General features: G+C 43.8%; 1 long non-coding RNA gene across 2 annotated transcripts in view; it reads left to right on the top strand.

Moving 5' to 3' along the window:
* Positions 1–888: 888 nt before the first annotated feature.
* Positions 889–27,051, top strand: part of LOC138527294 (uncharacterized) — an 88,767-nt gene continuing 62,604 nt past the window's right edge. Inside the window, exons 1-4 of one of the 2 annotated variants that reach the window (XR_011283865.1) lie at positions 889–931; positions 1,040–1,152; positions 1,245–1,347; positions 1,566–1,668. This is a non-coding gene — a long non-coding RNA (uncharacterized lncRNA). Of the gene's footprint in view, positions 932–1,039; positions 1,153–1,244; positions 1,348–1,565; positions 1,669–27,051 lie in introns of those variants that run through there. The other variant, XR_011283864.1, reaches the window with a different exon arrangement.

The following is a 27,051-nucleotide window of genomic DNA, read 5'->3' as shown; positions in this document are numbered from 1 at the left end:
AATGAACACAGGGTGTTTGAAATTATCTGACTCACTAATGAGACCAGTGACCCCGTATTGCTCTCATTACCTAGTGCACCACAGTTGGCTAGCCCCTTCCCTTGGTTAGTGACCCACTTTTAGTGAGTTCACAACCTATACCATTTTTATGACCTCACTTACCTGTATACCACTTCTATGAGAGCATTTACTTAGTGCTTAATTATCACTGGAACACATAATTTGGTATATTTTATGAACATGAGCATCCACTCAGGGCTTTATATATACATATTACGTGGCTCAAATAAGAGACATAAACCATATTAGTTGCAATTCAAGCTACCCCTACACCCTGATAGGTGATCCGATTTCGTCTGATATGCTACCTTTGTAACAATAGCAATACAGCTGCGTAAAGACTGCTACATGGGGGTTAACTTAACTTTACATATTAATTCGCGCATTAACACCGATATGTGTCACACTGCAGATGGCGTGCTGCGACTAGAACAGCACTTAGTCACGCGACCCTAGCACAGGATATATCGGAACCATAACTTCACCTTTTGTTCGCTTAATGACTTTTTTCGGCGGGTACCTTACACACCTTAGAGGCTGTGAACTACAGCGCATTTATGCGCATTGTTTCAGTGAAACTTCTTTTAGGATTTAGAAACAGACGTGTGTGAAAATGCTTTTAACTTCAGCACAATTACACGTTTTGATGCAGCAAAACAGGAACAGACGTGTGAGTCTCTGAAGGGGCGCTACATGAGAGAGCAGCACGGGGTTGCTCGGCAATCTGTGCTCAACCCGGTCACATGACCAGTGTCTATATTTACCTGCTGAGCTGTTATAGGACAGCTCAGACAACACCCACATTCCACAAGGCTGCCACCGGCCAGACTGCAGAAAGCACCAGTCACGAATGCATTCATGCAGTTAATTGGTAAGTTTCCTAAGCTCAGTTACAAAGTTTTCTGCCTGATGTTTAAGATACATGGGCTGACAAAACCCATTCTCTTTCCTTCTCTTGATGCTTTACCCCATGCTATAGATTACGTGATGGAAACTAGAACATACTTCTTGCTTTGGGAAGTTTAAAATAGGACACCTCGCCGCATTGAAATGACTTTGCGTTATTCATTGCACAAATCCTGTGACTCACAGGTAAGCTGGAGATCGCTATTCATTTCTATTTGCATTGGTAAATGGAACTACTGACTAAGTATCATAATAGCAGGTCGTGTCTGCCTTTACAGATCCAATACACCATGTGGGAGTTTCTCTGAGAATAGAATACAAAACTACTTAAACACACACAACTTTTGGCATACAGCCAGTACCACGTGCCCTATTTATCAGGTATCTGTTTTGTTTAGACTGCTTTCTCTTTGTGATGTGGATATGCTCACCCACTACCTTTGACTGCACTATAATGCTAATGAAAACACATTTAAGATTGAGCACCTTTCGCTGACCATGTCTTTTGTTTTTGTTTTTTCTCCCTCTCCCCTACCCCGCTTCTGTTTTCATGCCTCTATGTTTATATATTGGAAATGCATAACCATTCTTCTGACCAGTATTTATGTTGATGTTTTGCGTGTTGATACATGGACAATCTGTTTTCTCTTTTGGTAGTGATACATTTTTACGCCCTGAAGACGGCCCACTAAGGGTTGAAACACGTGTTGGCGTTTTTGTTGTTTAAGTTTATGGAACATTAAAAACATTTTTGTGGAAATATTTAAGTTGACAAAGCGTTTATCCAATAGTATCATCTGGTACCATTTTCAGATACATGACAGCCTCAATCTCTGTCAATGAATTATTACTTATGTGGTAATGCTCAAGTTGTAAAAGTGTATATTTAATAACATTACCTGGAATTATTTTTGCGTTGCTATACTCCTTTCACATTGATATAGGCAGGCAGCACAGAAAGTGTGGCACTCCAAACTTCCTGTTTTGTCTTGTTTGAAAGGATTTCGAGAAATTACCCTTCTGGGCCCCACTACTGACGCATTCCTCTCTAATAGTGTTTCTAACTCCATTAACATTCATAAAAACCAGACCTACCTTTTGGGTTTGTGCGCAACTCCTTAACAAGGATAATTTCTCAGACACTTCAATTATATGCCATTTATACCAGCATCGATGTCATACTCGAGGAAGACGGATGCTCTCAATGGACACGAGGTCCACGATGATGCACAGCACCCTCTGCTGAGAAAAGTTTCCGATCTGCAAGCTGGTTATCAGAGTATATCAAAGATGCAGAATATTTGCAAGGAATATCCAATCGAAAGAACATTACCAGGGGTAAGTAATTTGTTTTTCTCATGAAAGTACATCCAATTCAATCTACTGCTCCGATCAGATTTTGTTGGGACACATCAATATGAAAAAGTGCAGATTTGAGGGTGTAAAAGAAGCAATGGTCATATAGTGGGAAGGGAAACAGGACTACATTTAGTTCACCGGAAATATATTTTGACAGACTACTCAATAAGTTTAAGATGCTCAAAGCCATAAAAGAATTGGATTAGAAAAAAAAGAAGATAAAAAATGGTGGCCTGAAAATGCAAATCAAAGCAGGTAAATTAATTTATTCACTCACAAAAATGGATACCCTTATTAGAACGAGGTATGGCAGAGTGAGCCCAAAAAAGTGCTTGGAGAAGGGTAACAACACTTTTCATACAGGTAGATTTAAATTATGGAAAACAACAAGAATTGAAATAGAATCCTTTAGGTGTGAACATTATAATCAAAGATTTTCTTTACTCTAGCAGAACGCATGTTGAATAGGAATAGAGGATTATTGAGGAAAGGAAATGTTGAGTAAAAGTTTTCTGCTGTTTACAAGTACTTACTACTCCCAGGAGGACTCCATCAATTTTCTGTGGGCTGGCAGGTGAGCTCTAAGTTAAAAGAACATAAGGAATTATTGTTTGAAATGTAATACAACATATATCAGGGAATGTGTCACCCTTCATGGTAGAGGTTGAGTTTCTTATTTTTTTATTTAGCATTTAGTTTCAATTGAAACTTTTTTTAGCTGTTACATATTAATACATGATTAAGAGGAAAAAAAAAGTTTGAAATTAGCAATTCCAGTTCAAGAGAAAACCATTAAGGCTTCCTTTTCCGCCTTGAGCTTTTGAAATATGATTGAAACCAGTAACAACAAGACGAATGTTTATGAAAACCTGGTCCCTTGCAACAAGAATAGCCAAATATCCTCTTTAGATAGGGTTCAATTCTCATCAAAAAATGTCTGCAACAAGTTCAATCTGATGTAGTCCACTGCCAGGCAGCTCATGATCAAATGATACAGGGGTTCTGCTTTGTGACCACACAGTCTACAACAGTAAACTCTGAGTTACTGTGGTTTCCTGACTTCAAGAAGCTCCCTTGTGGGGAACAGGTTGAAACGCAGTCTTATAAATTGGTACCATAGAATTGACGAGGGGAACTTGCTCAAGTACAGTGGAAAGTTTCCTCGTTTGCTCAAAGCTGTACAATATTTTCCATAAAGGTTTGAAGTGGGCACTAGATCTAAGGTGTCAATCCAATCTTGGTCGTCAGGTCGTCGTTTTACCTGATCCAGGTTTTCCATAAGTAGTTTCTCTGTGGCACCAATAAACTGTAGCGATCCTTTGCATGTATTAATCCATTCTTCTAATATCCACTCCCTTTTTACTGTAAGTGCTTGTCCAAGTAGGGTGAATCCACCATCCAAGGGAGTCAGAAGGCATTTCTGATAAAAGGATAACGTCTTCCAAACTGTGACTGTAAGTAGTGAAGTGAGACCTAGTTCTTTTCGAATCACTACCACTGGCATACAGCTCGGCAACACAAGAACATATCTCCAGAATAGTCCCTCTAAAACTTGCCATACCCTCCAATTTAGTTGAATCGCAGATTCCACCCCATAAGTCAAAATGGGAATTACTTTCATGCGATAGAATGTTATGACTGAGACAAGGGATAATTTACAGTATTTAGTTTTAATATGTTTCGTCTGTGCTGATAGAATCTTCACGTTTCGTCTCAAATCGGCTTCTCTAGGTGCATCATTACTGCTGACGTTTATGGATATTCCCAGATATGTCATTTGTGTAGTCTCTGGGATTCTCTCTCCATTTATGTACCATCCCTTGGACTTAACTGCCTTAGCCGCTGGCTTGCCAAATGTTAGCACTGCAGATTTAAATGTATTTATCCGGAGGTCGTTGTCAATTAGATAAGAAGCTACAGCGTCTAATTGGCGCTGAAGACCGATAGGTGTTTCATCTAGTATTACTATGTCATCCACGTACAATAGTCTGCTTACTGGCATACCCAAAATAGAAGGTGGAAAGCACCTAATCTCTTCAAAGGCTTCTTCCATGTCTAATGTATACACGTTAAAGATCGCAGGAGCTAGATGACAGCCTTGTTTAAGGCCAGTTGTTGTCTTTCTGGGATGTGTCAAGTCGCCTAATTTGTTCAGCTTTATTTGTATTATTGTGCCAGAGGGCAGTAATTCAATGGCTTCTCGCAGGTCGGACAGACATCCCCTGGCTTTTAGCTTAGTCCATAGGGTATGTCTATGAACTGAATCAAAGGCTTGTGACAGGTCCACTAAGGCGAAATATAGCTTTTTACTGTTATTTTGTATAGTTCTCAATTTCATGAAGTTGATTAAAAATAGGTTCAGGGCTGTGCCTATGCCTTTCTCGAATCCTGCTTGCCAACAATCTCGGTGGTTTGTATTCCTGCTCCAGATGTCAAAAATGTTCAAGATCAGGGCTGCAAAAATTGTGCCAATAGCGTCCAGAAGGGCGATAGGCCTATAGTATGATAGGAGTGGCCTATCACCCTTCTTAAAAATCAGGACGACAATTGAGGTAGTCCAAGAGGCCAGTATTTTTCTCCTCAATTTCACTAGTATTAACAGGTTGTATATGAACGTTGCCCAATCCTCCGGATTCTTCTTGAGAATCATATTGGTCAGGCCATTGGGGCCGGCCACTCTCGAATTTCAAATTGGCAATTATGTAAGTTAGTGCCTGGCTTGTTTCGTTGATACTTTGTGGGACTTGAAAAGAGAGCCGTGAAATATTCTGTCCACACTCCCGCTGGAATTGAATTTGTTAAAATGCACTGCTTGCAGAACGTCCATTAAGTTGAAGATTTGCCACATCTTCCTGGAGTTTTTAGAGGCCACAAGCTTCAGCATGTGTTCAGCATCATGATGGCTTAAGATATATCTATGCTGTTTCAACCAGTTTTTGTATGATGATTTGCCTTTCTTGACTGCGTCTAAAGAGTGTGGTGAGGGTTGTTTTTTATAGGCTCTTATTAGACGGTTCAGGTCTTTTTTCCTCAAGCAGACCGCTGGGTCAAACATGTGTCTGTGAGTGAAGTTCATTTTCCCACCAGTAGCTGTCCTTTCACTATATATGGACAGATATTTTGTGTAGTTTAAGTCAGAAAGTTTTCAGGGGGCACCCAAGATTGTTGTCAAGGTAAAGACATTATCACGTGACAGCCTCAATCTGTTTCTTCCGGGTTGAATTTCTAAGGTATCCTTTCTCTTCAGTGGTTCTTTTGTCATATCAAGTGAGAGACGTAACTTCAGAATGCTGTGGTCACTTCGATTAGTACTAAGGTCCATCATAACCATTACATGAATCTTGAATGTTTCTTGAAGACAATTCCTTTCTCCACTTCAAACCTCTCAATTCGACTTCCTGCGAGACAATATGATATTCAGGTTCAGCTTAGAGATTCTGGCCTTATCAATCTCCTCTGCAACCTGTTCGATTACATGTTTTGATGTTGTAGCTTTAGTATTCCAATACAAATTGCAGAGTAGAATTCCAATAGCACAACTTGAATGAGAGGGCAGATATTCCTTGCCCATATAACTCTGAAACCACTGCGTTCCTTTACAAGAGTTAAAAGAGAGACCCTTTATTGCTGAGTTTAAGAAGGTTGTGACCCACTCAAGGAGAGGCTGATCTCGTAGCCAAGCCTCCTGGAGGTATATCGCATCGAAGTCTTCAAACCAACATGGACCCTTCCCCTAACAGGTGCTTAAAGCCTTGCGTGTTCCAGCAGCCCAGTGTGACATAGGGCTTGGTGGTCTTCCTGCCCAACTTTCGGCATTATGACTTCGAAGCTAAGGCACCTGCCCTCCAGTTCCAGCTTTCATCATCCTTTCCCACCTGTATGTCCCTTTTAGGGGGGCAGTGTTTGTCCATGGACGAATTCGGATTGTCTATCACAATTTTGAGTTTACTGGATTGCCAAAACCCAACTTCGCCCCGTTGGTCACTTGTTGTTAATTTTCGCTGGATAGATTTGGACCCTGTAGAGTTGGGTTTGCTCTGAGTATATTTACGAGCTCATGCAGGATTATGCGTTGGGGTTTCAGCTTCTCTGGTGCTTCCAGGTTTATGATTTACTAGGTCTTTTAGCGAAAACCCCATTGTTTTCAGTTGGCGAGTTTCCTGCAGCAGCAAGTTCTTGATTTTGATAGAAGACAGGTAAATTACCACCATTTCTTTCCTTGACTCCTCTGGAAAATCAACCAACTAGAGGTCCTTAGAGTGTATCATTGAGAGCAAACTTATGCTGTGAAAGAGTCTTAAAATATTCGCTCTGTTGAGAATTAGATTATCCTGGATGTGTAAAGTTCTCTCCAGTTGCATACAAATCATATAATTTTCTCTTACTTCTAGTACTACCTTGAGTTGGTTTGGTTTGCCCGTCTTTTCTTTTTTTGGGGAATCTTGACACCGGCTCTTTGTCAGACCAGCTAGCCTGCTCGATAAGGGCCCTGCTTCTTTCCTCTAGTGTCCTGAAATCTCCCCTCAAGGGTCTTGATGGCCTAATCAATTTGTCTTCTTGAAGGACTTACTCATGTGAACCCAGGATAGGACTAGGGATAGTGCCCTTGTCCTAACTGGAGGACTTACGGTCGAGGACTGAGGAGATGACCTTCCTCAATGTCTTCATAGTCCGTCCCACATTCTGTATCATCGTCAGAGTCTTTTGTATTATCTTCATCTGGTGTGCAGCGAGACGGAACGGGGTTGGTTCTGTGTGTTTTCAAGGCTTTCAAGCAGTCTACCAACGAAATGTGTGCCTGGATGGCTTAGTCCCATTCCTCGGAATAGGTGGAGAGGTTCATCAGGTCCTCAGAGTCACTTGTGGGTTCTAGTTGTCGTTTTTTATTTTCCTGACCCAGTGGACTCCACCTCTGAATTCAGTGAGGTTCTCTGCACATCGGGGTCTGAATCCACGCTAATATAAGAGTCCTCGAAGGATTGTCTAGATGCTTTATCCCGGAGTCTCTCCTGCGCGATCATAGGATTATCCTGCTTATTTAGTGCCCGTGGGAATGGTTTCCTGATATTCTTTATTCCAGTGACCTGTCGTCTTTGTCTCGATAGCACAGGCTTTGCAGCAAAATGTACTTGTTTTAATTGCGTATTGTTCCCAATTGATTTTTTAATCAGTGGAGCTTTGCACCTATCTCTTACTTTAGAAGTGAAGACTGGATTATTTTAAAAGATGTCATAGGTTTTCACTAATGGGAGTGTTATTTGTGCAGTTCCTGAAAGTACTGAAGTAGTCAGAGGTCTCTTAAGTAAATTTTTAGTTCTAGCCATCCTAGTGTCTTTTGTGTATCTTTGCAACTGGACCCTTTCTCGTTGTGTGTTCGAGGAACTTTGGTAGTGTCTGATACCTGTTTGTCCTCCAGTCTATTGACATTCTGTACTTCATCGTTGAAGTCTGGTGTGTTTAAGGGGTCATTTCCTCTTGGACAAACTTTGGATCTAGTTTCTTGTGGGCAATTGAACAGCTCCACGTCCTGTGTGTCTTCCAATGTAATTGTAGCCCATGCGTCTAAGTTAGAGAGAGCCTTAGGAATCCTGGAGGTTTCCTCATTAGGTTCTAATCGTTCACTATACTCATCAGAAATGGGAACCAGAATTGGGTCATTCGGATGGTTTAGCGACATAGAGAGTCTTCTTTTACCTTTTTCTTTTATGATTGGATTCAAGATCCTTTTTAGTTCTTATCCATATTCCCCTGGAGAGACGATATAAACCTTTCGACAAAGACCATTTTGGAATGGAGCATTGCCAAAAGGATTGATTGATCTTTTAATTGGTCTGCAATGTTCTCATATATCTTCATAAACAGTGTCATTGTCACGGTAAAATCTGTGATCATGTTGGCGTCTGTAAGAGATTTTGGCAAGGATTGTTCCTCATCCTGATCTGCCACCAGGTCAAATAGTAGATCCTCATCTGATAAGGCCAAGTTGGCAGTCAATTCTGCATCTTCTTGACGTGTAGTCAATCTGTGACATTTACGGGAGGAATGTGACCGATCCAAAGTGTCCGTGTGAAGCGTTATGGGTTGTGAAGAAGCCGAGGTCATGCAATCTGCAGTCTGAGCATGGGTCTCTGAATTGTTAAAGTGGCTACCCTCTGCTTGGCCATTGCCGAAAGCCGGGGGTGCCCCTGTAATTATGCTAGTTTCTGTGCTCATGGCATTGGCCCTCCCAGTGCTGACATTGAGTACTCCTTCCACCAGGATATTTTGAAGGCTGTGGCTGCTTGGTTTTGACTTTAGGCTGTGTGGCACAGCGTGATGAGAAGTCACACTTCGTCTTGTGCAAGCAGATTGTTGAATCAACTCTGTATGCTTCATTGTCCATGTTGGAATGTTTGAGGAAACCTTGCATTGACAAGTGTGTTTGCTACCAGTTACTTGGAATCTATTACCCAAAATTAGGGATTGAGAACCTGAAGGTGGGTAAGAATGTATGCAGTTATGAAAAGGGCGTTGCTTGTCTTGAAAGGGAGCAGATCTTAGACCTCTCGGTTTCCATGGTAAGCGGGCCTGAGCAATACTATACAGAGTTACAGGCAGTTAAGTTTGGAGCTCCAAAAGTATAAGTCTGTAGGGATGATGCCAGGTCTCCAACATCATCCAAACCTATTATTAGAGGCCTCTGGGCTTTGCTCTAAGTTTCCTACATTAAACATTTCTGTAGATTTAATTGAGTTGTCTGGGACCTCCAATAAGGGGGTAGAAACTGCTGTACCATTATCTGGAGTTTTCTCTGGTGTGCCCACTGGATGAAGGGAAGGATCGTTTGCCAGCGTGCACTAGGGGTGTCACGGTATTGGTTTTATGGCGGTACGATAACATTCTTGCCAAATGACGGTATATCATGGTTATCACGGTATAGCAGGTGGAGTTAACTAATCTTAAAAAATATTTTTGGAAAAAGGTCATAAATTGTCAGATTTATCATCACAAACAAAATCAGGCACCCGGGGCCAGAATTGGGCTTTTCAACATACTTTCCACTGAAATGACACTCCTTGCTTCCACCAAAAAACACAAACACACGTGTGTACAGGAGGGGGCGGGGGGGGAGAGCCCTGCTGCGACTGGCAATGCAAACTTAATAGCTTTTCTTAAGTGGTCATTTTGGCTTTTAGCTCCCTCACTGGCTACTGGTGAGGATGAACATGTTGCCATCTTGATAATCTGCATGCCACAGATCAGTGGAGGCTGATGGTAGTATGTGCTTGTGTGTATACACACACTTGCACACGCACTCTCTCTCTTTACGTTACAGCCTTTAGTTTACTTCTGGGCCAAAAGGTGTTCAGTAATCACGGACATGTTACCCTTTGGTATGGCAGCAGGGAATACCCGCAGAGATTAGTTAATTTCGCGGTGTGACTTATTATATATAAATTCAATGATAGAACCAGAGAAATCCCCCATTGTCATATGTTTAGAAAACATTATCCATTATAAATGTATAAACCCCAAAGCCACCAACCGAAAGTAAATCCTTTTCCTTCTTGGCACTATATTTATTATTCCTATGCTAAGATATTGATTATGTGTCAGGACAATGTGGTTTACGGAATGGCATTAAAAACTGCTCCAACTGAAACTAATTGTACCAAAAAAATAGAACTTTTTTTTTACATTGCCTTTTTGCATTTTAACTTGTTTAACGTACCATTAAGTTAATGCTTTTTAGGTAACTTACGAATACACAGGCAGGATGTTCCAGCTCTAGCAAGGTAGCATTTTGAAACTTGTCTCTACACATATTTAGCTGATCATGCAGGACTCTAAAGCGGCTGCAGAATTGGTTTTTCATGGCGCTCACTCGTTGACCGCCTTGAATGAAAGAGTGACTAGTGTTATAATGCACATTTTGAGCAATGAGCTTGCTGCTCAGTCACAGGTCATCGCTTTGAAAATTGGCCTCGACTTGCATTATTTTTTTAACCACATGGCATGGGCATCATGACCCCTCGCTGCGACAAAAAAGTTTGTTTTGACAACTCTTTATCCCATTAAAGGGAGAAAAGTCACTCATGTGCGGTGTGAAAATCCATGTCATTGTGCTTCTTTTGTCAAAATGTCATAGCCAACACAGACACACCGAAAGGTTGCATACTGATCTAATACTATAGCTTGTTTACCATCTGCCTGGTGTATTATGAAGGTCTGATGTCGAAGTCACCACTGACCATGTAATCCTAAAGGGACAGCGCTCAGTGGGCGCTGTTGATTTCTTTCTTGATACTTGCAATGCATGTTCATTTACCTTCTTAAAGAGAGTGGCAAAAAAACTCTGAAAATGACAAAGTTAAAATACATGTCGGCACAAATATGGCCTAGACCACCACCTCACCACAGCCCCTTCATTACCGTTTCCCCCAGGTCTAAGTACATTACGACCCTTGTGATGCGAGTTCAGAGGGAGGAATGCTTTCATGGCTGGTGTCACAAATTGAGAATAGACCTAAGACATAAAAGTGGCCACAGTTGCAAATGGGAATTCATTCCTTTTGGAACACTGTTTGAATATTACCCAAGGGGGAGATTTTTGATAAAATGTGATGCAAATTTTACATTTAAAAGAATATTTATTCAGCCACGGTGGTCAAAACTACTAGGCGCATAGTGAAGTCACTCATCAAACTGGCCCACTTTGGCCAAAAAAGTGCCCCAATGTGACCCAAAAACTGGCCCATGCAAGCATTTCACGTTTTTGGTTCGGCCATGGCCCTATTGCCCTAAAGGCCAGTCCATGCCTACTGAGCTAAAGTTGTTTGTGGATATGCATAAGAAGGGCATTCAGTTCATTCCCCCCTTTGAATTCTGGGATGTGTATTTCCCCATCTATCAAATTGGTGGGAAAACTACAAATCCCAGAATTCTAAGCTAATACAGAACTGGATGGCTATCCGATCCATGACCATGAGAAACTTAAGTTCCTTGAATCTAAACCTTGAGGAGAGTCATTCGATATGCATTATTTCACTGGCTGTCCTTTTTTTTTTACAATTTGCACAGCCAGACCAAGAGCTGTTCCAATGTCTGCTTGCTCATTGCAGTAGGACCCTAACTTACTGAACTAATGGCACATGATGCCGGCCCGGCTGAATCGATACATTTCCGCTTCTGCTGGCTGAGTGGTTGCTAAGCAAAGTACTGCTAGCTCCACTGTTTTGCAAGTCACTGAACATTTTATTACATTTGTTTACATATGAACAAAAGGAAAAATAAAATGCTCACTTTCAGTTCAGGCCCTCAGCTCACCCTTGTGATGTCCCTTTGGTCTTGCTAATTGCAAATTGAAAATCAGGACAGTTACCATAGAATATCTGACCTGTAGCGCGGAGCAGCAGGACTGTGTGAAAACGTTTAAAATCTGTATGCTGCCTTTCAAATAAATAATGCCTGAAACAAAATAACTTTGTTCTATTTTGCCCATGAAATCCAGGTCTGGCAGAGTCTATGAACTGGAGTCTCCGGTATGCTTATAGAGCCAGTCAGTCAGCTCATTGTTACCAACTTTGCATGGGGAACACAAAGGTTCAGGCACTGGGCAGCTTTCAATACAATTTGCGAAAAAAAATTGGCTGATCTTTGACCTGACTCTACTGATCACAGAGAAAGAGCAGTCACAGCAGCAATGCTGCATTTACTAATGTGGCCTAACTTTTCCTATGCTCTTGTCTGCCAAACAAGGTCCCCTTGGGAGACGGCACATCCAACAGTGCAAGACCAAAACTGCGCAGCACTTGCTTACTGCAGCCTTTCCAAATCAGTTTGAAAAGCACACTTAACGGTATAAACGGTATACCGGTATAAACAACTTGACGGTTACACATCAATTGGACAGTGAGAGGCAGTCTCATCTGAACGTAAGTCGCTGATTTCACCCAGCCTAATGTGGCCTAACTTTTCCTATGCTCTTGTCTGCCAAACAAGGTCCCCTTGGGAGACGGCACATCCAACAGTGCAAGACCAAAACTGTGCAGCACTTGCTTACTGCAGCCTTTCCAAATCAGTTTGAAAAGCACACTTAACGGTATAAACGGTATACCGGTATAAACAACTTTACGGTTACACATCAATTGGACAGTGAGAGGCAGTCTCATCTGAACGTAAGTCGCTGATTTCACCCAGCCTAGTGGTTTCGTTCATAGTTGGTGAGGCCATGCAGGGTAAAAGTCAAGTACTTGGCGAGAAAGTTATTTGCCTCAAGCATGGTCGAGGCAGACCCGAGTATGCACAGTGCAGATGAAAGGGTTTTAACCCTGCAGTCTACGCTCCAGCTTTAATGTATGGAAGTATGGGAGTAATTCTGGGCCGCAAGTACTGAAATTTGTGAATGTGCTTGAACGTCTTAAGCGCCTAGCAGTCATTTACTGCGACGTGTTCTAGAAATTAGAGTTTTCCCTCTGCTTAATGTAAACAGTACACGGAATGGCAGTTAATGATTTGTGAGTAATTTAGCGGCCACTCACCCTTCACCCGCTGCCAGACTGCACGACTGCGTTCCACTTGGTCCCGCAGGTAATAGCATTACCGCCGCAATTAAGGGCTAAGGCCCAACTCATGATGAGGCTCACTGTAAGTCTCATGATCCCAAGATGGCATGGTAAGAGGTAAAAACAAATGTCTGCTTCTTTCAAGGTCATAATGGGAGCTTACAGGTCTCATTAAAAGGTGGAAGAACTCATGGTGGCAACAATAAAGACAGACACAAGTGATCACAGTTCATGGGTGTTTATTAAACTGTATAGGTCAGTTGGAAAAACACTCAATCTAAACATAAATGTAAGATGGGAGCAAGCTTTGACCATCAAACAATAATAAGGCAGTCCGAGTGGCGTCTTGTAAAAATAAAAGGCCTATTCTAAAAACAATATTGCTATTCCTTCCACTAAATACAAAATGAAGTGTGGAATAATGTTCTTAAGAAAGGAGAAAGTGTTCAGAAATAATAAGTCAGGATGTGGTAGTCGGGGTCTCCCTTCCACATGTTTTCAGCATGGGTCAAGGTAGGATTCGGGAGCAAAGCACACGCTCCAACTTACCCAGCACAATCCAATAGTTCAGCTCTCAGCAATCAGGGCCTTCGATGGTTCTCTGTTCTACAAAAAGTCTCTTTCCTCTGAGGATCTGATGGGGTATAAAAGAAACAAAAGTTCCTTTCTGCTTGTGTTGTGGGTGATGCTTTTTCAGCCGTGGGTCCCCCTCTTCCGGGCCCAGATCCACAAAAGCTCTTGATATCAGGACGTTCAAGGCTATGTTTTCTTTCTTCTAAGTGCCTGACAAGTTCAAAGTACAAAACAAAAGTTCTAGAGTTTTTCTCTGAGTATATTTGGGTGATAGTTCTACACCCATGGGTCCGCCTATTCCGGGCTCAGACCCCTCTCAAATATTAGCTTATCTCTGTCGTTTCACTCTGGCATGGCATACATTCAAAGACTTTCCCTGTTGTATTTTTCTTTGTTGCATTCACAGGTTGGTGGGTGTTGGCTTCTCACCCTTGGATCCCCATCTTCCGGGGGATCGTCGATATGCCTACCTTTGTCGGGTTCACTATGGCTTTCAATGGAATTTTCATCTGTGATATTCACAGATCTTAATTTCCTTTAAAACAGTTCAGTGCGGACATCCCTCTGCCGGGCTCACACTTGTCAACACACTGTATATCAGGACTTTAGACTTCTCCCCTCTTTATTGACATCGCTCCTTCGGGTTCACTCTTGCCAACTTTTTCAATCAGTTCTCATGATGCAGGATTCGGTTCCCTCAGTTTCATAGTCTTCTGTCGGCCAAAGACTTTCGACTGTACAGAGGATTTGACCGTACCCCTGTATGACCACTTTGACCCCATTTCCACCTTGACCAAGGCTTTATTTATTTATTTATTTATTTATTCGAGGTGCTGCTCCAGGAATATGTCTTAGTTGCGTATTTACAACGTGCTTAATACCCAGGAGTTTCTAAGCGCAGACTCGGGTATCAAACCTGTGTTGGTTTGTGTCGTCTTGTTTCCAAGGCGAGCATGTTGCCGCTGAGCTATCTTCCCTCCCTTCTGGTACTGGTAGTTTCAACAATCGGGTAATTGTCCAGAGTGTCCTGAATGAGCACCCACGTGGTGCCAGACACCTCTGTTGCTGGTTTTTCCGGTTCTAGTATCAACAGTTCTTTGTTCTCTTCCACAATTCAATTAGCCGTTTGCTACTTTCATTCAACACAGTCCTGTTTCTTATCGGCTCAACCCTTGACTCACCGGCTGTGATTAACCACTTGACTTTTCTTCTCTCTGGAGTCAAGCTTGGTACCATGGAGACAAGCACCTCTCCCTGGCTTGGTTATCAGCAGAGGAGGGTCCCTTGTACCATTGACATCTACTGCAACACACTCTGGTTATTGTTCACCTTCTTATGATTCCTTCTACAGAGTTTCAAAGACCTTGGTCGGAACGGGCAAGGTTGCTTCTCCCCTTCTCACCCTCTCGGTTCACGCCATCTTTCTCCTCCTCTTGAACTGCTGTGCTGTGTTAGCTTTCTCGACGCGTGGTCTGCCTTGCTCATCTTGTTCTCTTGTTCTCCACCTTTTATCCCTGTGGGGAATCGAAAGGGCCGTCAGGTGTGTGCGGTTTTGGTCAATTGTCTGACTTTGCCTGACCCTTGTGTTGGGACATGTCAGGTAAATGGCTTGAGTGGTAGTTCCTTGTCCTTCGTGATATATGAAAGTGTTAGTGTCAGAACATGGGGGTAGAGTGATTGAGTATCCTACATGGTAGTTTGGGAAAAAGGTATTATAAGAAGGGGGATATTGCCCCGAGGGCTCCCACATCCAAGTGATCCTCCTTCACAGGTCCAACCCCAGGAACTGGATCCAATAGCGATGGCCGTGTCCTGGCAACCTGGATGGCAGATCCCCGGGAACCAGTCAAGGAGACACCTTCAGGTTTATCACAAAGGCAATGAATGAACAATGAGTTCATAATTCAGCATATTTAATTTATGAAGCCTTCTCTACTGGCAGTTTCAAAAAGCCCACAGCAGTTTCAAATTGTCCATCCAACACATTTCAGCCTGGGAAGAAGAGTAGTTGATGTGTTACTTTAGTGTGTTAAGTTGTTCTTAGTTGAAGGCTCCGACCAGTGTCATGGCAGAAGGTTCTCTCATGAGAATAAAAATCAGATGACCGGGACACATGAATAAAGTTCCACTGGCCATCTGAAATGTTTCAATGGTTTTGCATACAATGTGGGAATGGGGGTTGGATTGTGTTGTCACATGGGCTAGCCAGGGGTGGTGTGGTATGTTTTGTTGAACCCAATCACAACACAGCAATGTATATTATTCCTTAAGTGTTGATATGTGTTTACCAATCATCTGTGTGCAGAAGCATTTATCGTGTTGCGAAAGTCTAATGCTAATTAGTATAGTTTGTTATCAAAACCTTTGATCTAGGGACGTTAATTTGACAGCGCCGTTTCATGCAGTTCTGTTCCATGCTCTGTTTGAAATTGCTGTCACAGCTGTGTCTGGGCCCCAAATAAAACTGTGTTACTTCTTGCTTGGAATATAGTCCTTTTTGACTACTTTTGTAAATTTTTACTGCTACATTTTATGGTGAACCCTGCATATTTTTGGAGGCCACAGCGAGATAAGCTAGCTTTCCCGACCAGGGTGTGGCAATTCCAGCTGTTCTCCCGCAAGAGTGCAGGACAGCTCTAGCTGACCAGTCCAAAGAGCTCAAAATAACAAGCAGGCCCACGGATGCAGATTTTCTCAAGGTCCGTCTGGTCTGGGCAGTGCCTTCGCTGTGACAGTGTATTGGCCTTTAAAGGATGACTTTGATGTCGAGAGAAGTGGAGTATCTCCTAAAAATGATACGTGAATGTACCAGTGCATGAACACGCTGGGAGCTGGAGGGATTATTTTTCTTATGGTATCCAGGACGCATCCCCAAGAGGATGAAGGTGATTGGCCATAGTAGTTTTAGCTTTTAGTTCAATTTAATCCGATTGGATGAATGAACATTTTTATAGTTTTTATTTGTTCATTGTGACTGTTAAATTTACATAAGGGCCAGAACTGAACTAACCTGTAAATTCCATAAGAGCTATGTGTAGCACATACAGGGGGTGGAGTCGAACGGAAGAAGAAGCAATCACACTCTCAGTATATTAACATAGGGCATTTGTGTTAAGGTGGCAAGCCTGTGTAGAGGGCCATTTGTGTACTAATAAAAACTAACAGGACGAGTCTGTGGAGATAGCCATTGAATATACAAGTGAAAAAGATAAGCGTGAAAGGGTGGGGCGTGAGGAGAAGGCCAGTGAGAATGAATAGGGTGAAAACGTTCAGTGGTAATTATAAGAGTGAATGAAAGTGTGTGAATAATAAAAGAGAAAGCATACAAAATGGGAGGAAAGGAGAGTTCTCTAACAATTAAGACTAATGAGGGATAATGTCCATTTATGGGAAGAATGCACGCCTTGATTCTATGAGCACAAAACTATCCCAATATCATAATAAAATAGTAAAGTATAACTTCCAGTGGGCAGGGGACACAGTGTGGAAGTGTTATCATGAATGGCACTGTGAGGGAACATTTGACACGAATATAATAGACAGTATGGGCCTCATTATGAGAATTGCGCTAAAAACGCAGTCATTACCGGCATGGTGGTATTAGCGCGTCCGTGCACCCCTGACACGCCAATAGCGGCTGATTATGAGTGCGCGAGCACGCGCGAACGCCCATGGCGGTAATGGCTGCACCGCCATGCCGCTAAAGATCCCCCAAACCCCTGATAGCGCCATCCCGGGACCCGCCAATACCGCCTCCGCCCAGGAGCAATCTCTTAATAACGGACCCGGCAATACCATCATGCAAATACCGAGTTCGTAATACTGGACCTGAAAGTAACGTCATCGCACCGGAATGGGAAATGCTCTGGCGTCGATCTTGAAAATCACAATCCTTTGCAATACCATGGCTACAGGCACTGAAATCCAAAATCGAGATCCCAGCAAGTCAGAAAATGACACAGCCCACCCTCAAAGGCAAACCTCGTCTGCGCAAACCAAGTTTCTCCGACAAGGAGCTAAACATGCTGGCTGACACCCTGGCCCAGCATGCAGATGTGGTGTTCTGCACAGACCTGCTTTGTGCGACACAAATCAAGAAGTAACAGATCTGGGAGGAGGGGGCCCAGAAGGTGTCCGCAGTGGGGACAACCACATTCAATACAAAGGAATGCCAGAAAAGGTGGGACGACCTGCGGCTGCGTGTCCGCAACATACTGACTACCAACCATCAGCAGGCCCAGGCAACAGGAAGCAAACCATCCTCGCCAATCAAGCTAGCATGGTGGGAGGGAACGTGCTGCTCCCTGATACACATGGAGCCCATTGAAGGGGTCAGGTGTGCTGAGACAGGAGTAACATCATCGGCTGATGAAGGTAAGTGAGCATAGGCACTACACAAAAATGAACACACGCAACCAGAGTCCCCAATTCCAAACCCAAGTACAATCATCATGCAAACACACACATGCAGCACTGCAGAGAAGCAGGCCCCACCACTGTCACATCCCACTGCAGGGTGTAGACATCTCCACCACCAAGTGTACACCAGATCCCTAGAGACACATCACATGGCACGCAGACCCTGAGGCATGTACACCGCACACAATCCACGACACACCCATAATCCTCCAAGCAAACTGCATGCACAACATGGATGTGCTAGAAGGACGCACAGACACTGCACCGCACACCCACCACCTGTAAGCACCATGTCTGCCCCACCAACATGCAGACAGCAATCCACAGGACCCAAAATGTACTTAAATAAATATATGTTGGATGGCCCTACACCCATGACTCATGCCCTGCCTCTCCATCTCACACAGGCACAGTATCAGACAGTGATGACAGGCCCACCGCAGAAACAAAGCCAACATCACCACACAGAAGCAGAGGGGAAGATGATGGCACCAGGCCGTCCACGTCAAGGGCTGGGCGGATGAAAACCAGCACCCCCATGCCACACCGGTCAGGTAAACAGGGGCCACAGGCCATAGGACTGGAGGGGCATCCACCCCCGACACACGGGAATGTGCACCGGCCTGGGAAATTGGGTGCCATCACTGCACACCTGCCACAAGGCACACCGGCCCCCAAGCCCACAGACAAAATGACCCCTGCCCCACTGCAGCCAGCTCACGTGGATGAGGAGGGTACACCAATGGCCAGCAATGGTGAGGCTTCTCAGTGACTGGCCACTAGTGACACAGGGGAGGTGGCCCAATCTGCAAAAAATAGTGCAGAGGATGATGTGCAACAGGATGAGGCTGACACGGCAGGGCAATCCATGTCAGAGGACACTGAGGGAACACCATCCATGGGGCACACACCACAGCACTCTCTGGGACATGGGTGGTAACTCCGTGGAGGAGATGGGTGGACCCGTATTCAGTCCAACTCCAGCTCCCATGCGACCACCAGCAGTCAATGACATACGTGACCTAGAAGCCCGCATCACCTGCATGGAGGAGCATCAGCAGTCCATGGACGAGATGTTGCGACAGTTCATCACAGTAAGGGAAGCCACATGCCAGGCCCACCATGACAGCACACAGGCACTCACCCGTGCTGTGAACCGCTTTGCCAGGCTGGTGCGCCAGGGCATGGAATCAGTGACCCAGGAACTAACACATTTGGCTGCCACCATGGCACAATGTCCTGCTGCACCTGCCGAGTCACAACCACCGCCATCCACGAGCAGTAATCACTGTCATGGCTGCAGCTATTTGGTGTTCACATGCAAATGTCCCTGGATGTATGCACACAGGTACATTTGTTGCAATGTGTGCTGGACAATGGTCTGCAGGTGTGGATTGCGTTGTCCAGATGATGCAGGGTGTTCACTTGCATGCTCTGCAGATGTCCTGTGTTGTGCTTTGCTGCATTCATGTGCTGCATTCATGTGCGTTAGGCATACTCACTGCATGTTGCTGGATTGTTGTGTTGCAGAGGGTATACTCAGTTGATGCGCAGTGGACGCATTGAGGGATGTGGCCTGCTTGTACGTCTGGTGTATTGTCATTGGTGTGCAGCATTGGTCTTATGTAAGGCATTGTTGAGTCTCGTTCAGGTCGGAAAGTGTAGGGCCACAGTGTTATGCTGTATGTGCTGTCTCCACTCACCCCCCAATCCAATCCAGGTGTGGTATTCATCCCCCCCAATCCCACCCAGGTGGAGTATTCATCCCCCCTAATCCCACCCAGGTGGAGTATTCATCCCCCCCAACTGCACTACCATGGGCCTGTCAGGCGGCTTACCGAGCAGCCAGGCACGTCGTCCAGCATGTCACTCCATGTAGCGGGATAGCGAGGAATTCCGCAGCACCATGGCATCATGTGTGGATCCGGGATATCGCACACAACAATGTGTGATGATCTTGCTGGAGTGACATACCATATGCACATTGATGGAGTGGTATTGCTTATGATTGCGGTACACAACCTCTATAACATGTGGGACCACCAATACAACATGGGTACAGTAGAGGGCACCAATGCAATTGGGCATGCCTGCCACTGCATGTAAGCCAACTTTAGTGTCAGCGAGCTCCTGGCCAGTCCGTGGTGGGGATATGTGGTTGTGTGCGAGCTTCAGGAGGGCATCCAGCACTTGGGTCAGCATGCATGGAAGGAGAGGTTGTGATATGCCATGCAGCTGGCCCACTGTGTTCTGGTAGGTACCTGTGGTCAGGAAGTGGTGCACAGACACTACCTTCAGTAGAGGGGGGATGGCAGTGTGGATTTCAATCAGGCTGACGATGTTGACGTGTATCATGTCCACTATGGTGGTGATGGTTTACCGGTCCAGCCGGTACAGGGTGTGGATCTGCTCAGGGGTTAGGTTGAATGGACTGGCTCTGATGCGAGGGATTGGTGGCCGCTTTCGTGGTGCCTCTGCCTGCTCTAGTGGAACTTGCTGTGCCTGTCTCACCCCCTTCTCCTCCTGCGTCTCTTCTGTGCTGCCTATTGTTGTTATTGTTGTTGCTGGTGTAGCAGTACAGCCATGCCCTCCAGCCCCAGGATTGCAACAGCAGGTGGGATCATTTTGGTGTAGGATGGGTGTGGTGTGTGGGTGTGCTCCTTTTGTGCTCGGACAGGCTCCATTGCCTCCACCTGTGGTGATTGTGTGCACCTGTGGCAGTTGGCTACACTGCAGGTTCCTATTTACGGGTGGTCTGTGATGCCTGTAATACCCACATCGTGCAGGCCCTATTTACTGCCTTCAGGATGGCGGTAAGTGCATGCCCGCGTGACTTGTGATGTCCTCCTGTTAGTGGCATCCCGGTATTTCCGCCGCAAAAGGGCGCATGTACACACCATGCCGGTGATAAGGGGCACGGTATGGGTGGTGGCTGCATTACCGGGTTGTCAGCTCGTAATGGGCCGGACCAGTAATCGATGTCGGTAATACCATTCCGCCTTCCTTTTTTCATTACCTCCATGCTCGTAATGAGGCCCAATGTATTCATACTTGTTGGCTACCGATAAAGGAGCAAAGCATAGAAAGAGGCAAGATATCTGCTGCTCTGGAAATTGTATGAAGAAAAGAAAAAGGAGCCAAAGAAGGGCAACAGGGAGGAGGAGCATGGGAGGCCGCCGCCGCGCCCCTATGTACTGTAACCGCTGTTGAAACCAGCTGCAGGATACACAAATCCTAGGCAAGGATCACAAGATAAGGAGGGAGCTAGCAGGAAAAAAAGATGAAGGCAAAGCCAACTATCTTAGTAAAGATGAGAAGGGGAAAAATTCATATTTAGCGGGCATTACAAAGAACACAGGAAGCAGAAAAAGTAGTGGAAAGAGAGAGAGAGAGAGAGAGAGAGAGAGAGAGAAAGGAAAAGGAACAAGGAAAGGCAGCTGACGAGCAAGGATGGGCAGCAGGGTGTATACAATTTAAAATTGACAAGTGGGGACTGGACTTGGACGATGGGGAATTAGATGCAACAGAGGGTGAACGCACTGCATCAGACTGGGAGGACAGTAATGACAGTGACCAGGGGGATGACAAAGTTGACACATGTAGGGAAACAAACATGGGCCGGGAAAGGAGAAGACGCAAGAGGGAGGAAGAGGGAGAAAGAGAGGAGTCACTGGGGGACTGGAGAAATAGGGTCTGGAGTAGGAAAACAAGAATTGCAGTAGCTAAAAGACCAAATTGAAGGAATAAGTATAGAGCACAAACACAGATGCCCCTCTTACAGAAAACAAAAGGTGAGGTGCATTATGTATCTTGGCAGGCGATGGACAAGGACAATTTGGTTTATAGCTTACCTTCACTAATGGCGGGAGCGAGTAAGTGGATTTATGTTTCTAAAAAGGAAACAGCAGGAATTCCATTGGCCATAGGAGACATTAAGAGTTTATTAGCAGTGTTAGTGGGGGAACAAAGTGACAACATTTTTTCAAGAAGGAGATTATTTAGAAGTACAATTAAGCTCCAATGTACATGATGGATCACCTTTTTTTCATTGATAAAGCACACGTATGGAAAACTCTGAGAGAGCTGTAACCAGACACCTCAGATATGGGGTCAATACTAGCGTGGAAAATGAAATCAGATGAGGACCCTGCAGAATATATATGATCCATATAGGAGATGTGGACACTTGAAAACAAACAGTCCTGGGATGAGAAAATACCATTGTATTATAATATACTAGTGAGGAGGTTCTCAGTGGAAGTGCAGTTTTCCCTAGAAAAAATTGTTGGGATTGAGGCAAAAGGGTGGCCTGAGATACAGGCAACAATTGTACACTATTGTAAAAGAAAGCAGGAGAAAGACAAAGAAACAGCAGATAATGCAGTAAAAGCAGAAAATAAATGAGTGCAGAGGAAACTGGTGAAAATAAGCATGGAAGGAACAATGCTCACAGGACCAGTTGTCATCTCATCTGCCCAAAAGGGGGACTCCCAGTAACAGTGATAACACAACAGGGAGGATGTACACAAGCACCTACTAATCAGCAATGGGGGACAGTGCAGATGCAACAACAACCCGCATTTCCAAACGTAGAGCAACAGCCAGCCCTTTCATATGCAGGTGGTTACCATTGACAATAGAGACACAGTATATTGTAGCGCCTTTATTATATTCAAAAGACACACCGATCAACATTCTAGGAAGAGACTTGCTCAGCAAATTGAATGTCACAATTTCATTCACTGAAAACGGGATGTGTGCACCACACCTGTGATGTACCCGGTGAGACTGCAGTGTTGATACAGGCATTCTATGCACACAACACAATTAGAGGGATACCCACACAAACACTCAGGTGTTGTTGGGATGGATACCAGGTATTGAAGGAAAGGTGTTTTTTATTAACCAATGAATTCTTATTCAGACCACAGTGCCCTTCTATTGTTACTTCAGGCACACACACACACACGGCTATACCTAGAAGAGGTAGTGGTAAGAAGTGATATGATATTATTGGTTGCTGCTGACAATGACAACATGAAATGGCGATCACTATTATGCATCAGTACAAAACTAACAATAACAGGAATAACAGACACAGTATTGTTTGCTACTAAAGATGATAAGGAGAGAGAGGTAGTGTTTGTGCTCAGCATACCCTGTCCAGTACATTTGAAAGAAAGGGCAGTGCCTCTAAAGACACAATCATCAAATAAAGAAATACAATATTTACAGGATGAACTGGAGAAGGTTCTGATGATTCTATGAACACAGAGGACTCATGATGTAGGGATACTAAAAGGGGCAGGGGCAGTAAACATTTAACTAAAAGAAGGAGCACTGTTAGCACGAGTGAAGCAATACCCACTTTCCTGAGAAGCAGATGAGGCATATATGAGACATTGCGTGCCGTATGGCAGCAAGGTATGATACAGGAATCAACATCACCTTGTAACACGGCTATCTGATGAAGAAATCAAAGAGATGGGCATGGTGTTTTATACAGGATTTACGCCCTCTTATCAATATTACCCAGGCAGAATATCCATTGGTTCCAAGCCGCTCAGCAATTGTTTGCAGCATCCCAACAGAGGCACACTATTTCACAGTGATAGATTTCAAGAACGCCTTTTACTCAATTGCCCTACACCCAGACTCCAGGTAGATCACCACATTTACCTCTCGTGGGCCAAGATTCGAGCACACAAAAATGCCTCAAGGTTACTGTGAAGGACCTAGCATATCCAACAGAGTAATACAAATGGGCTTGAGCAATCTGTAAGTTGAAAGAACAGTTATACAATATGTCAATGACCTTTTGCTGTGTAGCAGGACAGAAGAGGAATGCAGAACAGACTGAGTGACACTACTGACACTGCTAGCTGACAAACGGTATAACATGGACTCAGAGAAATTGCAGTATTGTCAAAAAGACGTGGTATTTTTTGACCAGATAGTGTCAGCAGATGGAAGGAAAATAACACCAGAAAGAGTTGAACCAATACACAAAACCCTGAGACCTAAGACAGTGAAAGAAATGCAACTTTTCATACAGCTATGTAATTATTGCAGAGCCTGGGTTTTTGATTATTCCACTTAGCCCAGGCCACTGCGGCAGGCACTGAAAGAAGAATAGAATACAAAAAATAATATAACATAGACAGCTGAAATAGGTGAAAGTTTTGATGAATTGTTTTCCCATACAGATGGTAATGTAATGGCAGCTGGGTTGACACCAAGGAAAGGACAGGGACACAAGCCATTAGCATATTACAGCAGGTCACTGGGCCCAGTATTGCAAGGACATTTTCCATGTGAGCAGGCACTTGCTGCTGCTGATTCGCAATTGAAAAAGGTTCCACAATTACATTGGGCTATTCTACAGTTTTGTATGTGGAACATGCACTATTCGCACAATTAGAGAAAACAAAGTCATCATTAAGAACTCAGACATCTTCAGGGCATGAAAGAATACTGACAAACCCTGCAATAGAGGTGGTGAGGTGTAGAACCATAAACCCAGCTGAGTTAATTGCAGAGAACATTGAAGAGTGAAATGATGTACATGATTGCATAGCATGTATAGACAGGAACAATGGCAACCACCTGGTGAAAGAAGAACTCATTGAGAGAGGGGGCATGCTTTTCATCGATGGAAGCTCAACTATTGGCCAAAGTACGGGACAAAGGCATTCAGGCTCTGCAGTGTGGGACATAAACAGGGAAAACACAAAGGTGAAGAGTTGATAGTGTATTCACAGACACAATTGCCAAATCACTATTCGGCTCGAGCTGCAGGATATGTCAGAGGATCACGCAGTTAACATCTTCTTTGATTCTGCCTATGTCACATCCACTGTGCATTTGCGATTGGTAAAATGGGACAAGAGAGGGTTAAAAAAAAAGCGACGGTACACCCGTACACCATGCAGCAATATTGAGCAAGCTATTGGAAGTATTATCACTTCCAGTAGAATTGGTTTTAATAAAATGTAAGGCACACAAGAGGGCACGACTTTATTTCATTGGGTAACAAAAAAGCAGATAGTGCAGCAAATGAAGCAGCATATTTGCCAGAAGGGACACATGTGCTCTTCCATGGCAAGAAAGAAAAAATCCCCCACATGGCTTTAATAAAAACAAATAAAGAGAAAGACAAACTATTTTAATTGTAACGCAACCCAGATAGTACAAATAATTGAGTTGCAGGGAGAATCTACAGACAATGAAAAAGAGTTATGGAAGAGAAGAGGTTGTCCCTGTTCTCCCACAGACTTAATTTGGCGACATGACATTACAGGAAATGTGATGGGAAAGAAGTTGTTAAAAACTGCACTAGACCAACTCCGCTAACCTGCCCATGTATCAAAAGAGCATGTGACTGTAGGGATAAGTGAAGACTGGCTTGTGCCAAATATGTATGAAAATGTGTCTGAGTTCATAAATAACTATGGTTTGTCAAAAGTTCCTGCCAGGTCACAACTTGAGAGTTGCACAGGCAACATTGCTGCAACCGCAGGGTCAGTTCTGGGAATTGCATGTTGATTATATAGACATGCAAGAGAGAGAGGTGTCTCGTACAGATACATGCTTACAGTTTATGTCGATTTTCATGTTGGCTTGAGGCTGGTCGCTGTGGCCATAATAACGGCAACTTAGTGGTGAAATATTTATTGATGGAGGTTGGGAATCCCAGAATTAATTTGTTCTGACAATGATCACCATTTTGCTAACTACTTAATTAAAGAGATGACATCCCTTCTGGGGATAAGGCATAAATTATGCTCGAGTTATCACCCGCAAGCCAATGGTTTGGTGGAAAAATGAATAGGCTGCTTAAAACGCACTTAGCAAAGCTTACGCAGATGCTTGGAAAATCCTGGGTGCACTGCTTGCCTCTTGTACTTTTTGCATTGCTCAACATGCCTGGAGGAGACCATCACCTTACTCCCAATGAGATTGTTACGAGGCAGCAGATGCATGCACCTATACCTCCATCACATACAATCTCTGATGTGCAGTTTTACTCTTCTATTCTGGGGGGTGAATTCGATACATATCTCACAGAACTTACTAAATGACTTCTATATATATCCTTGCATACGAGGCCTTGAATGCACATGGAGCTAACAATTGAACAAGGACAATTTTCACAAGCAGCACCTCTTTATCCAGGAACAAAGTAGTGGTGACGAACCACATTTGAAACTGAAAAGCAGCACGCTCATACAGTCATATATTCAACATGAACAGCAGTCATGATCAAAGGGCGATGGGAATGGATTCACATCAATGACGTACACAAAGACAAGAGCACCGTTTCCCATTGACGAGAGGAGAAAAGCACAGTACAATGGGAAGTATCTATAAAAAGTCATTTACTCCTGTTTCAGCACTTAGACTGCAGAATAAACCAGAAAAGGAAGAAGAAGAGAATAGGTTTATAAGGAGTGGCATGGTGGCGAAAAGGCACATTTCAATTTTATGGAGTGTGATAATGTTAACATGTTTTAGTATTGGTTTATGTTTTCGTTTTATTTTGTTTTAAAAGAATAATGGTACGCAGATAAAGGATACAAGAGGAGTATGGTGGAAGAAGGGAGTTTTCATCATGACACTGACAAAGAGCAAATTCATCATCTGGAAACATTTGGTATGACGAGATGTTCCGTATGCGGAGGGAAAGGGAGAATGGCACTTGCTACGTCTGCTCTCTCATCCCACATGTAATTGGAGCGTCAAACTTTTTCCTACCCCAAGGTGAGCCCTATGAGGAAGCAGAATGCCTAATTCACCTGGCCCTCTGTAAAGTTAGAGGTTTATTTCAAGGAGCAAATCACACAGTACAATGGGTGGATGAAAGGAATGAGGGGGAAATTGTGTATACAGATAGCTATGTGAAATTAAACATAATGGCCGAAAATAGGGAAACCCAAAATATGGTAGTAGAATAAATAACTTAAGAAGCTAACAAGGGGGAACTGAAAATAAGTGAAAACAAGAGATTGCAGTACATAAATGAAGAGGGGCAAAGCATTCCCTGGTGTCACACAAGACCATTGATGAGAATAAGAGGGGCAGTATGGTATGAGGGTGAATGGAATGAGAGAATAATGCAATAATGCAATGTCGTGCTGAAGGGGCTGTGGGATTTGAACAAAGCATGGTAGCTAAGGTAAATGACAGCTGC

Source organism: Ambystoma mexicanum, chromosome 14 (genome assembly GCF_040938575.1).
Source record: "Ambystoma mexicanum isolate Mex_15411 chromosome 14, UKY_AmexF1_1, whole genome shotgun sequence".
Taxonomy (NCBI): Eukaryota; Metazoa; Chordata; class Amphibia; order Caudata; family Ambystomatidae; genus Ambystoma; species Ambystoma mexicanum.
Note: the sequence above shows the minus strand (reverse complement) of the source record. Positions and strands in the feature narration are given on the sequence as shown.